Source organism: Zootoca vivipara, chromosome 11, assembly GCF_965207765.1.
Source record: "Zootoca vivipara chromosome 11, rZooViv2.hap1.1, whole genome shotgun sequence".
Taxonomy (NCBI): Eukaryota; Metazoa; Chordata; class Lepidosauria; order Squamata; family Lacertidae; genus Zootoca; species Zootoca vivipara.
The window spans coordinates 25,298,746-25,314,435 of record NC_142594.1 but is presented as its reverse complement, the minus strand read 5'-3'; the positions used below and the strand labels follow the sequence as shown (position 1 = coordinate 25,314,435).

The 15,690-nt window shown below is 43.9% G+C and overlaps 1 protein-coding gene across 3 annotated transcripts in view; it reads right to left on the bottom strand.

Annotated features, from left to right (window-relative positions):
- The window catches only part of MACC1 (MET transcriptional regulator MACC1), a 35,731-nt gene extending 21,990 nt beyond the window's left edge, over positions 1 to 13,741 (bottom strand). The window contains exons 1-3 of one of the 3 annotated variants that reach the window (XM_088653676.1): positions 13,596 to 13,741; positions 13,319 to 13,419; positions 3,302 to 3,374 (exon numbers count right to left, since the gene is read on the bottom strand). The gene's annotated coding sequence lies outside the window, so the exon portion shown is untranslated. Of the gene's footprint in view, positions 1 to 3,301; positions 3,375 to 13,318; positions 13,465 to 13,595 lie in introns of those variants that run through there. The other 2 variants (XM_088653675.1, XM_035129674.3) reach the window with 2 other exon arrangements.
- Between the last annotated feature and the right edge of the window lie 1,949 nt (positions 13,742 to 15,690).

The following is a 15,690-nucleotide window of genomic DNA, read 5'->3' as shown; positions in this document are numbered from 1 at the left end:
AGACGGCCCTGGGTACGTGTTCTTGTTCCCACATAGAAAGAAGAAGGGATCTGATTTGCCAATTCAGTTTTAGCATCCAAAGTAAAGATTGGGTGTAGAGAGAGTATGTCAGCCCAGTTATAATGATTCTCTCGGTTACTCCCTGCTTGCAAAATTTACGGAAGCAAACACAGAATGCTATTCCCCCAAAAAGTGCTTTTTGAATTTGCAATACATTTTTGTCTGGAAATGTAAACACTAGATTAGGCAATTAATTCCAGCCTCTTAAGAGTGATACTCTTATATAAAGGAGCACTCAAAGATTCCAAAACACTGAGACAGCCTTATCATTTAAGTTCTCCAAACACAGAACTTAATACCCATGCCAGAAAAGGTGTGTATTTCATAACACAGACTAGAAGGGTGGCACAAGGGTGTTTTGTTTAATCCGAATCCAGTTCGGTAAGCAGGGGGAGAAATGCACCCTTTGTTTTATCTGACAAATTTTGCAACATACACTGTACAATGTGATCTTTCATAGGTTTGTGTTTAAAACATACAATCAGAGTTTAAACAGAAAGTAGTTCCACATACTGGTGTTTCAGTATGTTTTTATTATTATTATTTCAGGGATTTATATACTAACTGCCCTGCATAATATGTATACCAGGATAGTTTATAATAAAACACAGCAAAACAATTAGAAATGCACTAAAAGTGCCCCAAAAACACTACCAGTGTTTTAGATATATGTAAAAAGTAGCTTAAAAGCCAGGGAGTGTTTTTTAAAAGATATTACAGATTAAACCATATAGGCAGCAGGAATAAGCTTTTTGGGTTGCTACAATTGAGAAGGGACTCTGCCTACCTGTATAACTGTGATAGATGTATTGCGTGTGGAGGTCCCCAAAACCACCCCTCAAATAACTCACACCATAGACAGAATTTTTGTTTAATGGTTTTTGGCATGAATTTGGCCACAACTTTTATTGAAATACAAATATCAAACAAGTGAGTGGTTGCGTAGGCATTGGTTCTCCAACTGTCACCTAAGGACAGAAATAAACTTGCCTTGTCAACAAGGGGAAACCCTACAGGGAGAGACAGGGAGTCGGGTCCAATAGGCTCTCCCCTCAGGCTCCCAGGGGCTCATGCGTGTTGCTGGTCCCCTACCGGGGTTATGGACACTGCATAGAGCCCCTGTTTTCCTGACCGGAATCTCCCCTAACTCAGACATTAAAACAAGGGGCCAACGCAGTCAACAGACCCCATATACAACCAATAACCAATGCCTAACCGCCAACCTTACAAGTTGTGACTATTTGCTATGCAGTAGGCAAAAACCAGATGGCACCAGCCAATCAGCCAAATGGAAAAATTCCTACCAGGCCCCTGAATACAGGCGACCCCATGAGAGGCACAGCAATGTCAACACAGAGGCCTAAAAACAGCGGAGGGAGGGTGGGGATTCAAAAACGCAGCCAAAGAGAAAGAGAAACCTCTCTCTTTGGCTTCTATACCAAAGGGGCTGACCCATCAAACTGCAAAATCCAAATTTGCCCAGCAACAGCCGAGGACCTAGTCCACAGTGACCACTCATGCCCCCACCTTTGGAACTCAGGAGTGGTTTGTTAAGCCCCCACCGCAAATTGTGCTCACCATGATGGTGAACCCGCATTACTAACTACAGCATCCCAATATATTGAAGCATGTCTTATGACTTGGAAACACCAGCTTCCATTTGAGCTGGGAATATGCCCCAACTACCAGCGGCGTAGCGAGCTGCCGCGACACCCGGAAGTGGCAAATTGCCATGCACCGTGGGGGGGGGTCGTGGCATCGCTACATAACGACGCATGCGTACAACGTAGAGAGGGATCACACACACCCATGACTTCTAAACGGAGCCTAAACAGAGCGTCCAGGCTCCAGGTAGATAGCCCACTGGCGCAGCATGTCCCACAGTGCCGAGCGGGCTTTTTACCGGGAGGCTGGAGGGGCTCACCTTGGGAGCTGCTGGATGGGGCGTCGACTGTCACAACCCCCATAGTGGAACCCGGGCTGCCCTCCCCCTATGCCCCCTAGCTCCGCCCCTGCCAACTACATTATTCACTTCAGAATTTGATTAAGTGCTTTGGAAAAACAGATCAATTCACCTCGGATCCATTTGGAGGCTGCCTGATTCAGTTCAGGTTCAAAACCCAGTTTGGCAAAACAAGAAATTTATGCTCCTCCATTTCCTATTATGGAGAAATAAAAAATGGCTAGATCCCCCCCTCCCTTTTTGATAGAATTTGATGAAAATGGCTGACATTGTTTGTTTGTTTGTTTGTTATATTCCATAACACCTAAGAAATTCCAGAAGAACAGTGCAATGGCTTGTTGCTGTTTTTGCTGGACCCCTTTAAAATGTAATTGTTGTCTTTTAGATAATAATCAATAACTCTCTTCTTTTTTGGCTGAATTGGACAAAACTTTCATTAACGGTAGCCCTCTCTGAGGGAAGGAAGAAAGCCAAATTTCTGAAGGACACTAGCAGTAGTTTCTTCTGCAAGGACAGCCTTTGCCAGTTTGGGATTTATTTATTTATTTATTTTAATCACTTAATACCCCTCTATTGTTTTGTGAAGCAATTTAGATGAAAATTGCATACATTAGAGAGATACCACTAGGTATCATGTATTACAGGTATGGAAAAGTGATTCCCCAGATGCTATATGGGGTAGAACTCTGGGGATGGAATCAGAAGCTGCTAGAACAGCTTGAAATCTTCCAAAAATTTTATCTCAGAAGAATTCTAGGCCTCCCTCAGGGTACTCCGGCAGCCTTCTTAAGAGTGGAAGTAGGATTACCTTCTGTGTCTGCCAGGGCCCACTTAAGATTTCTGCATTTTTTCATCAACCTCACAGATGCCTCGAACACCTTATTGACTAAACAAGCCTTTGTATCTTTACAACATAACACTACTTGGCGTTGAAACCTATTAGATATTCTATCCAGATACAATCTATCCGAGTTTAATACTCTCAAACTGTGGAGCCCTGATAAAGTTCGGGAATGGATCTTTGAAAAAGACGCCTTTTTAGACACCACGAAGATAAAAAATTATGGGTTTTCCTACTGGTTTTCCCAAGTAAAAGCAGTCAAAATCTGTGCCAACTACCTGGTGGATATCACTGATCCCACCCTTCGGAGAGCTTTCACTATGGCCTGGTTTCAAACATTGCCAACTGCATACCTGACCGGTAGATTTACAAAAATCCCAGCAGAACACCGTTTATGCCCTTGCTTCATGAAAATTAAAGAGGATCTTATACATTACCTCCTCTATTGCCCCATTTACTCAGGCTTTAAAGACGCGATGCTGCAAATTATACCCAACTGTATAATCAATCCTGAAGATAGAGTAAAAATTTTGTTAGTTGATGCTAACCCATGAATTACCCATGTGGTAGCGGTCTTTGTGATGAAGGCCATGAAAGCCAGGGAAAGATTTATGGATGATAAAGTAAAGACCCCTTCATTGTCTGTTTAACTCGTTGCTTGTTTTCCTTCTCTTCCGGTTTTGTGGGATGAAGGTTTTGTTGGGATAGTATGTAATGAATTTTAACATTTTTAATTATTGTTGTGTTGATATTTGTGTACAGGCATGGTCCTCACAATAAACGGTGTTGTTGTTGTTGTTGTTGTTGCATTACAGGTAGTGGGCTAGATTACCCTCAGGGTCCCTTCCAACTCCACAATTCTATGATTCTAGGTAAGAAACCTGCAAAATTTCCGAAGTACATAGATGCAGGGATTTTTTGTGTGCTAGACATTTTTAAAGTTGACCGGGGTTGAGAATTAAAAGGGACTGGCTTCCTTCCCTGTGGTTTTGTAGGTGATGACTTTAGTATGAAAATGGCATATGTCATAGAAGTGCCTCTAAGAAAAGAACCTGCAGAATTTCTGTAAAATTAAAAAAGGAGCAGGGAGTCATTGTGAATGTGGGAGGGGAGAAAAAAGAGCTTCAGGTCAACTGGCACCCCAACTCACAGCAACTCAGGCAGGGCACACATTATGGGCTTAAAACACAATCGGGCTTATAACACAACATGGTTTTCCCCATTTTTTTCTGTGCCTTGGTTTCCCCTACTCAGCTGTTTACTTCTATAAAATGGCATTGGAAGGAAGTAGTGTTGGGGGCAAGGGGCAAGAAAGCCAAGAGCTTGAAAAGGGGGGGTGCCCTGTATTTCTCTGTGACACAACTGTTTTCTCCTCATTTGTTTTAGTGTGAGAAAGCAGCCAGTTATTAGCTAGTCTCTTTACAGGAGACTGAACTGCATGCTCTATAAAAGTAATAAATGCCACTTTAAACTGCTTGTGGCTGACCAAAAAAAGAGAGAGCTTTTTACACTATTCAAGTACGGCACTTGAGAGCATCCTTAGGGCATTTCTTGGGAGACTAGCAAGCATGACATTTAAAGAGTTTACCTCAGAAAGCTGGGCACACTGCTCGGCTTGTTTTCTGGTTCCTTGGTGAACTTTTAAAATACACAGCAATTTTAAATGCTCTATTTCAGTATCTTCGTTTTTAAAAAAATATCTTTGAATCACCTTTATGTTTTACTCATAAGTTTCAAATATTATACTGCTTGACATTCAATAAACATATTGGCCTAATAAACAAAACTCCTGAAAGGATTGACAGGGGGGAATGGGCATCAATAGTTTCAGGGATGCATTACCCAAAGAGAGGATTTAAGCATTGAACTTTTCAGTTTGATGGTACTACTGGGTTAACAAGCTTGCTATAAAAAAAACCCCAAGGGAAAGGAAAACATTGTCTCTTAGTGAAATATATTTCAGATCTAACCAGTGAAGCCAGGTTTTGCCACCACAGCAGCAAAATCATCCAGTGCATTACAAAATAATATTTGTTTTCCTCAGCAACAGAAGATAATGCAGCGTGAGGTATTCCTACAGATTGTTCTAACTAAGGTGTCCACACCAGGCATCCCCAAACTTTGGCCCTCCAGATGTTTTGGACTACAATGCCCATCTTCGCCGACCACTGGTCCTGTTAGCTAGGGATGGTGGGAGTTGTAGGCCAAAACATCTGGAGGGCCGCAGTTTGGGGGTGCCTGGTCTAGACCATGGAAGGCAGATACATGCATCTGTTTTTCAACATTAAATTTATTTGGTGATTGGCTTTTCCAGCTTTGGGAGCCTAGATAGCCGTTAGGCTTGTTCTAATTTCTCCAGGTAGCAAATTCCCTTTGAGTTCCTGTATCAGGATTTCTGATTTTGCCCAAAGCAGAAATGGATGGATGTTGATTGGACAGGACTAGAGCAAGCAAGCATTGACCACAAAGTGCATAAAACTACAGGATACGAAGAAACAAAACTCAGCCCACCCCAATAATTCCTGATGACATGGCAAGAGAAGCCAACATCACTTTTAAAAACAATCATAAGATCTAAACTGGTACCTCGAGTTACAAACGCCTCAGGTTACAAACACTTCAGGTTACAAACTCCGCTAACCTGGAAGAGTTACCTCGAGTTGATAACTTTGCCCCAGGATGAGAATGGAAATCGTGTGCCGGCGGCGCAGCGACAGCAAGAGGCCCCATTAGCAAAAGCACGCCTCTAGTTAAGAACAGTTTCAGGTTAAGAACGGACCTCTGGAACGAATAGAGTTGGTAACTAGAGGTACCACTGTACTAGAATTGCACAGGATTGCGTAGAACACTGCCAGTGTTGCACTTGGTAGTTAATGATATTATTTTGCGTCTCTGCCAATATGTTCCGAATAAAGACATTGCTTAAGTAAGCATTTACAACTGACAAGTTAGCATTTACGCTGACGGATTCAAAGCTGGCACGCTAAATGCAGCCTTAAAATATAGGAGCCTTGCAGCAAGGAGACAGCCCAGCCCTGACTTCCAAAGAGGCTCCTGGTCTAGACATATGGCACGCTGAGGTGTCAAGTTGCATGCAGGTGGAGGTGTGCAGTGTTAAAACCCTAAAATACTGCAAATAAAATAAAAAGGCACAGTGGGGAGAAAAGTTCTACTCCAGTTGCACTCTCTACCATGCTAGCACTGGATTTGCATGGATTTCTTTCTGTGTGCTTTGCCCATCCTTGGGTCCCCCAAACGTCATTGGACTACATCTGGGGACTGGAGGTTGGGAAAGGCTGATAATGCAATTCCACACCTCCAGCTTACCTGTTCTATCATCTCGGGATTTTTCTTCCTCATTCTGCCGCATGTGTTGAGGCCAGCTGACCTCCTCCCTACTCTCTATTTATTAAGAGTTTAGAATGTGGAAGTAAGATCTGGAGGAGAAGAGGATTTGGTCCTTACTCCTCATCTTTGCCTCATCTTCCTTCTTGTGTCCCCAAGTCAGAGATCTGAACACTGGGCCCTTACAGCATAGCTGCCAAGTTCTCCCTTTTTTAAAGGGAAATTCCCTTATGCTGAATAGGCTTCCTCACGAGAAAAGGGGAAAATTGGCAGCTATGCCTTACAGATGTTGCTGGGACACCCATCATCCCTGACTGTTGGCCATGCTTGTGAAGACTAATCAGAGTTGAGACTCCAGCAACACCTGGAGGGTCACAGGTTCCCTATCCCTGCCCTAAGCAGATCCATAAATGTAAGCCACTTTGTTCCATTTGGGGAACTGGGAGTGACTGGAGAGGGGGGGGAGCATATGGCGAGTTCCTCCTCCACCATCTTCTAGGGATGTCAACTATATCAGCTGGCAGGACTCCTTTCAATAAAAAATACAAACATTTCCTGGGATGAAGATACAATGAAAAGCTATACCTTGTTTAATTTTCACCTGCTACAAACAAACATACCACAAAAAGATATATGGCAACCCCACTTACTGAATATTCCCACCTCACTCTCCACCCATCTTCTTGACTCTCTTCCTCCCCAGTGGCGTGGATCTTCTTGAAAATTTTGTGACTGGAAAATTTCCTAGGCCAATTGGGCTAATTTGCATTGGAATTTTTCTTGAGGGAGGGATCTACCGTATTTTTCGCTCCATAAGATGCACTTTTTCCCTCCTAAAAACATAGCTGCCAAGTCTCCCGTTTTTCACGGGAAACCCCCGAATTTTAATCCGTTTCCCGCTGTTATCCCGAATAGGGGAAAAATCCCGGAAATCCCCCGGATTTCCTAGCTGCCAGGGAGGCTCCATTTCGGGTGCCGCTCTGCCCATATCTGGGCACCGGAAATCGGGCAGCACCGGCTCCGGACGTTGCTTCTATGCATGTCCAGACATGCGTAGAAGCGACTTCTGGTGCCACGCCGCTGCTGATCCCGCATTTTTTAGTGGGAGACTTGGCAGCTGTGCCTAAAAAGGAAGGAGAACTGTCTGTGTGTCTTATGGAGCAAAGGCCTGCTTGCAACAGCAGGCTTGGTAGCTGCCATTGGGAGAGGCGCAACGCAGCGCCTCCCCCAACAGTGGCTAGCAAGCCTGCCCATGTGAGAGGCAGCGGCGGGATGAGCAGGCAGAGGAGCCGCCGTTGGCAGAGGCACAGCGCCTCTCCCAACCGAGGCTAGCAAGCCTGCCCCGCTTGCTTTACAGCAAGCCCGGAAGAGGGATGGTTGGTAGCCCCTTCCGCCCTTCCTCCCAACTTGCTTGCTTGCTTGCTTCCCCCCACCTCTCTCTCTCACTCTCTCACTCTCTCACTCTCTCACCTTCCTTCCTTCCTTCCTTCCTTCCTTCCTTCCTTCCTTCCTTCCTTCCTTCCTTCCTTCCTTCCTTCCTTCCTTCCTTCTCCCTCTTTCTCTCACTCTCTTCACCCCTTCCCTTCTTCCTTTCCTTCCTTCTCTCTCTTCCCTCCCTCCCTCCTTCCCTCTCTCTTCCTCTCTCTCACCCCTTCCTGCCTTCTCTCTCTTCCCTCCCTCCCTCCCACCTTCCTTCCCTCCCTCCCTCCCTCCCTCTCTCTCTCTCTCTCTCCCCTTCCTTCCTTCCTTCTTTCTCCCTCTTTCTCTCACTCTCTTCACCCCTTCCCTTCTTTCCTTCCTTCCTTCTCTCTCTTCCCTCCCTCCCTCCTTCCCTCTCTCTTTCCCTCTCTCACCCCTTCCTTCCTGCTCTCTCTCTTCCCTCCCTCCTACCTTCCTTCCCTCCCTCTCTCTTCCTCTCTCTCTCTCTCTCACCCCTTCCTTCCTTTTTTCTTCTGAGCCTTTGAAGGCTCGCTAGAAAAGAATATTTCTTTTCTTGTTTTCCTCCTCTAAAAACTAGGTGCATCTTATGGTCAGATGTGTCTTATTGGGCGAAAAATATGGTCACAGCATGCCTATTTTCCTTGCCTTTAATAAACAAAGCTAACAACTCTGAAACTGCCAAACTTGCCTAACATTGTATTTGCAATTGGCACCCATTTGTTGTTAATGACGAACTTATGAAACCAAAAAGTACCAGTGGAAAAAATACAGCACTGGCAAAATTTCTGAGGAAAATTCTGTCCCATATCACTGTTCCTCCCCCAGCCACTTCAGGAAGTTCAGGCAACACAACCCACCAGTTCTTTCATTGCTTTTAAACCTTTATTGCTTTTCATTAGAACTGAAAATCATTGCCTCTTAAATATAAATTGAGCAGGAGTGCTACAGCTCAGTAGCTTTAAAGCCAGTCACTGACAATCCCACAGTCCCCTGCACTGTATCAAGGCTTTTTGTAGAGGAAATTTATCTTCACAAAAAATGGACAGTTGAGCGTGATTTGGATCTGCTTTTACAGTCTATTTCCCGTTAGTGCTTCACATTTCAGAAATATATAGAATCTTTTGAAAAAGTCCGAGGATGCTGGGTGGTCACCCTGGGTGTTCTGAACTCACGGGAACCTAACAAGCCTTCCACTTTGAACAAAGGACACCAGCTGATATTTTGTCACAATGGTGAAAACTAAGAGAAACGTTCCCTGGCTGAGAACCAAGCTTCCTTGCCGATAGCAATGAATATCATAAGAGTGCAAGTTCAGTACATGCCTGCTCAATCAGTCATACAGAAAGAGTAAAACACAGTCTGCCATTCAATATGCTGTACCGTGCTGAAATTTGGAGGAACAGGGTTGTGTAATGAAACTAAGACAGTGCCACTCAAGTCTGAGATGAGGAAAGACCTGGCTGTATTGAACAATTCGAAATATGCATACAATGGGTGGGTTGCCTTAAGGCAGCGATGGGGACCTTGTGGCTCGCCAAATGTTGAACTCCAACTCCCATCAGCCCTGATGATTGGCCATGATGGCAGGGGGCTGATGGGAGTTGGAGTCTGGCATCTGAGGGGGTGAGGCACTGGATCCCCATCTCTGTCGACTTACGAATTATTCCGTTTTCAATGCATTCCTAAGGGAAATCACGTTTCCAGTGGCGTTTTTCGACTTACAATTTTTTTTACTTACGAAGGTGCCTTTGGAATGGATTAAATTCGTAAGTCGAGGCATCACTGTACCTTGGTTTATGAACTTAATCCGTTCCAGAAGTCCGTTCTTAAACCGAGGAGTGCTTTCCCTAATGAGGCCTCCCGCCGCCGGTGTCCTTTCACCGTTCGGCTTCTGTTCTTAGACCGAGGTAAAGTTTGCAAACCAGGACACTACTTCCGGAGTTCATAAACCGAATAATTTGTAAACAGGGCTGTTCTTAAACCAAGGTACCACTGTATACACTATCCTTTTGAAAGGCCACTCAGTTACCTAATCCAGGTTCCTTTCAGTCGGCAATATTTTTCTTAAGAAAATGTAGTGATAGATACTATTGGTAAATCTCACTTGTTGCCACACATGACAAACATTCACAATTTCATCACATGCATTAATTTCATCACATAAAAATCAAGGTATGAATTGGTAATTATTTTCTTAGGGGTAAGGTGCTTGGAACTGAAGAGAAACTATCAACAACTTTCTCAGTAGTGAAGAATAACTTCATTAGGTAATTAGAATATCAAGAGGCTTCCCACTAACTCCCATAACTATGAAGAACTGCCAGAGATTCAAATGATCCACCTCAGGGTTGTATTAATATTTATTATTATTATTATTATTATTATTATTATTATTACTTTTTACCCTGCCTTTTCCCTGACAGGAACACAAGGCAGCTTACAGATAAAAATAAGAACAGCTAGAAAAATAAGGGGGGGGGACAATAGTTTAAAAACCATCAAACATTGTTAGAATTAAGGCACACCACACACACAAATCTGTTAAAAACATACATATACCTATGTGAAAGAGATGAATCACACATCTACTTTACCAAACAGATATCCTTAGAAAATACTCAAACTGCACTAATAGAGGCTGTGCAGGTGTCCATAGCATATATATACCACGATCAACACCAGTCAATTTTTTTACCTAACACCATGACCAGATCAATTTTTTTCTGGAGCAAGCACTGTGCCAAGAGGGTTGTGCGACTTAACCCAAAGAAGGTATGTGTCAAAACCAAGACTGAAAAAACACCATGAATAAATCTAAGTTTGATAGGATTATGAGAAAAGTCCAACAAGCCTGAAATGTAACACAGAAGCCAATTAAAATTGCTATAACTAAAATGCAGAATAAAGCACTTAGGGAAGAAATAACTCAAATGCGAGGCAGACACTGAACAGCTGGGAATTAACCAAAGCCTCTCTGAAAACTCAAGCACCGTAATGGGCAATTTAATGAGGGTGTCTATTGAATGCAAAGCTCAGGCAGAGAAGCGATTAAAGGAGGGGATGGCTTTTAAATATGAACGTTTTGCGTCTATTACAGTTTATAAATTGATAATGTAATCCCATTTTGACCTGTTAATGTATTTCTTACAAAATAATATTTTACAAGTAATTGGCAGAAGGAAAGGGAATACAGGAAGCGTAGAAAGCAGTAAGGTATCTAAATTGCCAAGCAGAAAAACCTGCAACTGTGAGTGAGGAAAGGGCCATTTATATTAGAAGACAAAAACCTGTCAAGAAAGAACTATGCTAGTTTAACTGTATTTCCCCCTCATCTCTTCCCTCACCAGCTTTTCTTACAGTGAATTAATAGCCTCTCCATCATTATAAAGAAGAGAAAGCTATGTTCAATAAGACGACTAACACAGCAGCTAGCGGTAATTAGTATTTTGAGCAAACTGCTACAGGATACTGTCAAGTTAGCTGAGCAAATGCAGCGGTGTCCATCCAATTTTAAATAGCTACGAGGTAAATTTCAAGGCCAGTCATCATTTAGCCTCAGGGTAAACTGTGGTTCGACATAATTTTGTGCACAAGCTCTAATGCAGTTTGTATACCACAGTGAGAAAGGCTGTGTACAGTTGTTTATCGTAACCAACCTGCTGCATCTGGCCCAGAGGCTTCCAAATTTAGCTAGATAATCCCAATCTGGCACATATTACAGCTGCTGAAGAAGATTGGGAGCCCAGACCCAACAGCAGTTCAAGCCACCAACATTTCGGTGACTGAAACAGTTGCAGTGATGGGTAACACAAAAGACCATACGTATCCTACCACTGGCAAGATCCCAGCCAGTGGTAACTCAAATAAAGCTCTCAAAGGCAGTTTGCAGGACTGAGCCAGCCCAGAATTCTCTGAATGTACTGCCCTCCACCCCAGGCAGTGTGAACCATAAAACAGCATAAGCAATGGTGACTGCCCAGCTAGAGTTTGGATTGCAAATTGCAAGCTACCGGTATCCTATATAGACAATGTTGAACTCCATTATATTCCAGTGGGTTGGTTCCAAAGTGGCCCAAGCAGAAGAGGAAGGCACTTCAGCCTGGGCAGGGAACATAATAAACTGCCTTATGCCAACTGGTTCATCTAGCTCAGTCTATGCTAGCTGGCAGCAGCTCTCCGGGGTTTTAAACAAGGGACGTTCCCAGCCCTACCAGATGCCATGAATGTTCTGCATGCAAAGCAGATAGTCTACCATTGATCTATGGCCATCGCCAAGGGGAAGCTCTCAGTTTCTGCTGCCTCCTCCAGTGACATCCTTCTATACCCCACACTGCTCTCATAGGTTTCCCAGCCCATAAATGTGGTTTTTCACAGGACACAAGCGGTGGTTCCAAAAAAAGGCAAAAAAAAGAACCATCCCACAAATGGAACTCAACTCACATTGAATTAGATGTAAATAATTGTATCTCCAGTTTCAAGTGATTCATCCTTTTAAAGCTTTGGGCCAAAAAGTACAACTGCTACAAACACATACTGTATCCTCATACTTCAGATTCTGGCCTGTCAATCAGTTCACATTCTGGCCCATCAATCAACCAGTTCAAATTCTCTCATCAGTCAAAAGTCTTACTTTACATCATTAAAACCTTTCAGCAAAGAATCCAACACACACTTTCTGTTCTTTATGCTACAGTATATGTAATCCACTACCATGACTTTTGGATTGAGTCACATCCTGTAAAAGATATGACTAGGATTAGGAATAAGATGTATAATTGGATGTTTCCTTCTTTTGTGATGTGAGGCAAAGGATAGTAGTGCTAGACTCCTCATAAAAGCAGTTATCGGGGCACTGTTTCGACCAGCTTTTAACCTAACGCTTCCACAGAATCGATGTTTAACATGCCAGGGGGCTCTTAACCACATTCGTAGGTTATCACCCGATGTCTTATGCTGGAAGCCAGCAGGGACTACTTTATCTCTGAAACGGCTCCACCGCTTACATGGGCCAAGAGCCCTGTAACGAGAAAAGATTCAAGCTGAGAAGCTAAGGGACTAAAAAGCAAAAGTGTCCCGGGAGTGTATGAAACCTTGTAAATTGCTCTGGGTTTAAAAAGTAGTTCTCCTATTGATGCAAACATCAGAAATGGTTTTATAAAATGGGGAGTGATGCCCACAGGCAGGGGAGCCAACTTGAATAAAATATTGGGATATTCCCTAACCCGCATTGTTGATCACAGCATTGGGTAATCGATCACATGATGCGGTGCAAGCACACCATTTAAATGGCAGTGCCCATCAGCTTTGGGGAGGGTGGTCCCATCATATATTTTATGAGTGGGTGGGTGGGACCTCGGCACCTAGGAGTCGGCTCCAATGCCCACTGGTGCTTTCTACATAGAAACAGCAGGGTAAACTTGCCCCAGACTTAGGGGCGCGATGGCAGCGAAGGCTCCTTCTTAGTTTAAAGTAAAATGCGGCTCGGATGCTGAGGTTGTACAGGCGTTGTGCCCACTTTAAAAGAAAGGAAAAAAGATGGTCGCAGAGCGCGATCGGGAAGCGGATCCACCCCGCATGCAAATCTGCCCACATATCCCTGTTGTCTCCCCAACAACATTTCCCCTTTCACCTGAACTTTGAAACTTTAAGGTGAAACAAAACCCACGTACCTTTGGTCCTTTCTTCCTTCAAATCCGCAGCAGCTGCTTATCCTAAGGGCATTGCTTTGGAGACAACGTGTGCTAAAGCGCTATTGGGGATCCCATGCTGGCTTGAAATTTAAAAAAAGAAAAAGTGAACAGGTTAGGAATCCTAATTAGAAGACACACCTTCTGTTTGTGGGCTGGAGACCGCAAGGCTTTCTGGGACTCTGAGTCCCAATGCCGCCTCGTAACTCCTACTGGAAGAAAAAACGAACTACATTACCCATAAGTCCATTCGACTCACCTGGGCCTCCACCTGAAACTAGGAAAGCTGGTCCGGCCTCTGCCGTTTCACCTGAGGGCGGGAGAGAGAGAAAGAGGGGGAGTGCCGTCGGGCTCTGGATTTTGTTTTCTTCGGAGTTTGCTCGGCTTGGCCCTGCTGTGGCCGAATGGGAATTAAAGAGTAGAGAGGAAATAACAGAGCTGAGGAATGCTGGAGCGAATTCTTTTCCTTTTTAAGCTACTAGATTTCAAAGCTGTGAGAGCTTTAAAAATAGAATTCGAAACCTGAAAGACCGGATTCTGGATAGGAGAAACTCTGAGCTGTCGGCAGGCAGATAAGCTGGGGTGGCACGAATGTTTTAGTTGTTGGGTATAGAAGAAATAGGAAAATGCCACTAAAGGAAAACAAAAGAACCGGTGACGTCTTAAGAGGTGGTGTGGGAGAGGTTGGAGACATGGCTGGTGCTGGTGGTTGCAAAAAAACAAATAAATCATTATTTCATTCATTCATTCTAATATTTATATCCCACTTTTTCTCCAAGGTGCTCAGTGTAGTACTCATGGTTTTCCACCTTTCTATTTTATCTGCACAATAACCCTGTGATGTAGCTTCAGGCTAAAAGACTGTGACCAGCCCAAGGACACACAGTATGGCTGAGTGGGGATTTGAACTCTGAACTCCCAGGTCCTAGTCTGACCCCCTTAGCCACAACTTTGCACTACCCCATACTGTCCCAGCTTTTGGAGACCGAAAACCAGGGCATGTCTCTTCTGAGGCCTGCTCCTGGGTAACTCATGTGACTCACGCCTCACTGTCGCCCCGAAAAGGACCTTTTTCCAGGACAAGAGTGCAGCATGAGAGAGTGCCACCCAAAATGGCAGGTATGCTACCCACACAATGCACTTTTCATTAAGGTGTGAGTGCTATGTGTCTCCCAATCAGTTTTTATCCTGGCTGGGTTCTCAAGAGAAGATAACAATTCCAATCTTGATTGAAGTAGCCTATCCTGGTTTTAGACCTTTGTTTTTATTTGCATTGTGCCTTCTGCAATTACTTGACTTAGTGCCCTAGTGGCAAAATTTATTCTGTGTAGTAGATGCTCCCCCCAAATTTCCTGCTATCCCATTCACTCCCCCAGCTGCAATATATTCATGTTTTTAATAGGCTGCATCAGCAGTATGACAAACCTAGACAGCACTTTTTAAAAAGCAGAGACATCACCTTGCCGACAAAGGTCCATATAGTTAAACCTATGGTTTTCCCAGTAGTGATGTATGGAAGTGAGAGCTGGACCATAAAGAAAGAAGGGTGATCGCCGAAGAATTGATGCTTTTGAATTATGGTGCTGAATGAGACTCTTGAAAGTCCCATGGACTGCAAGAAGATCAAACCTATCCATTCTTAAGGAAATCAGCCCTGAGTTCTCACTGGAAGGATAGATCCTGAAGCTGAGGCTCCAGTACTTTGGCCACCTCATGAGAAGAGAAGACTCCCTGGAAAAGACCCTGATGTTGGGAAAGATGGAGGGCACAAGGAGAAGGGGATGACAGAGGATGAGGTGGTTGGACAGTGTTCTCGAAGCTACCAACATGAGTCTGCCCAAACTGCGGGAGGCAGTGGAAGATAGGACTGCCTAGCGTGCTCTGGTCCATGGAGTCACAAAGAGTCGGACACGACTAAACAACAACAACAACAACAACAACAACAACAACAACAACAAATGCAACAACAAATCAGTAGTATAGTGTTCCAATCCAAGGAAGTAATAGTCCCTCACTCTCCATTCTGCCTTGGTCAGACCACACCTGGAGTACTGGGTCCAGTTCTGGGCACCACAGTTTAAGAAGGATATGTACAGAGGAGAGTGACCAAGTTGATCAAGGGTCTGGAAACCAAGCCTTATGAGGAATGGTTGAAGGAGCTGGATATGTTTAGCCTGGTAAAACAGAAACTGAGAGGAGATATGATAGCCATCTTCAAATATCTGAAGGGCTATCACATGGAGCTTGTTTCTCCTGCTTCAGAGCCTAGGACCCAAACCAATAAATTCAAGTTGCAAGAAAGGAGATTCTGACTAAACATCAAGAAGTACTTTATAACAGTAAGAGCTTTCAGA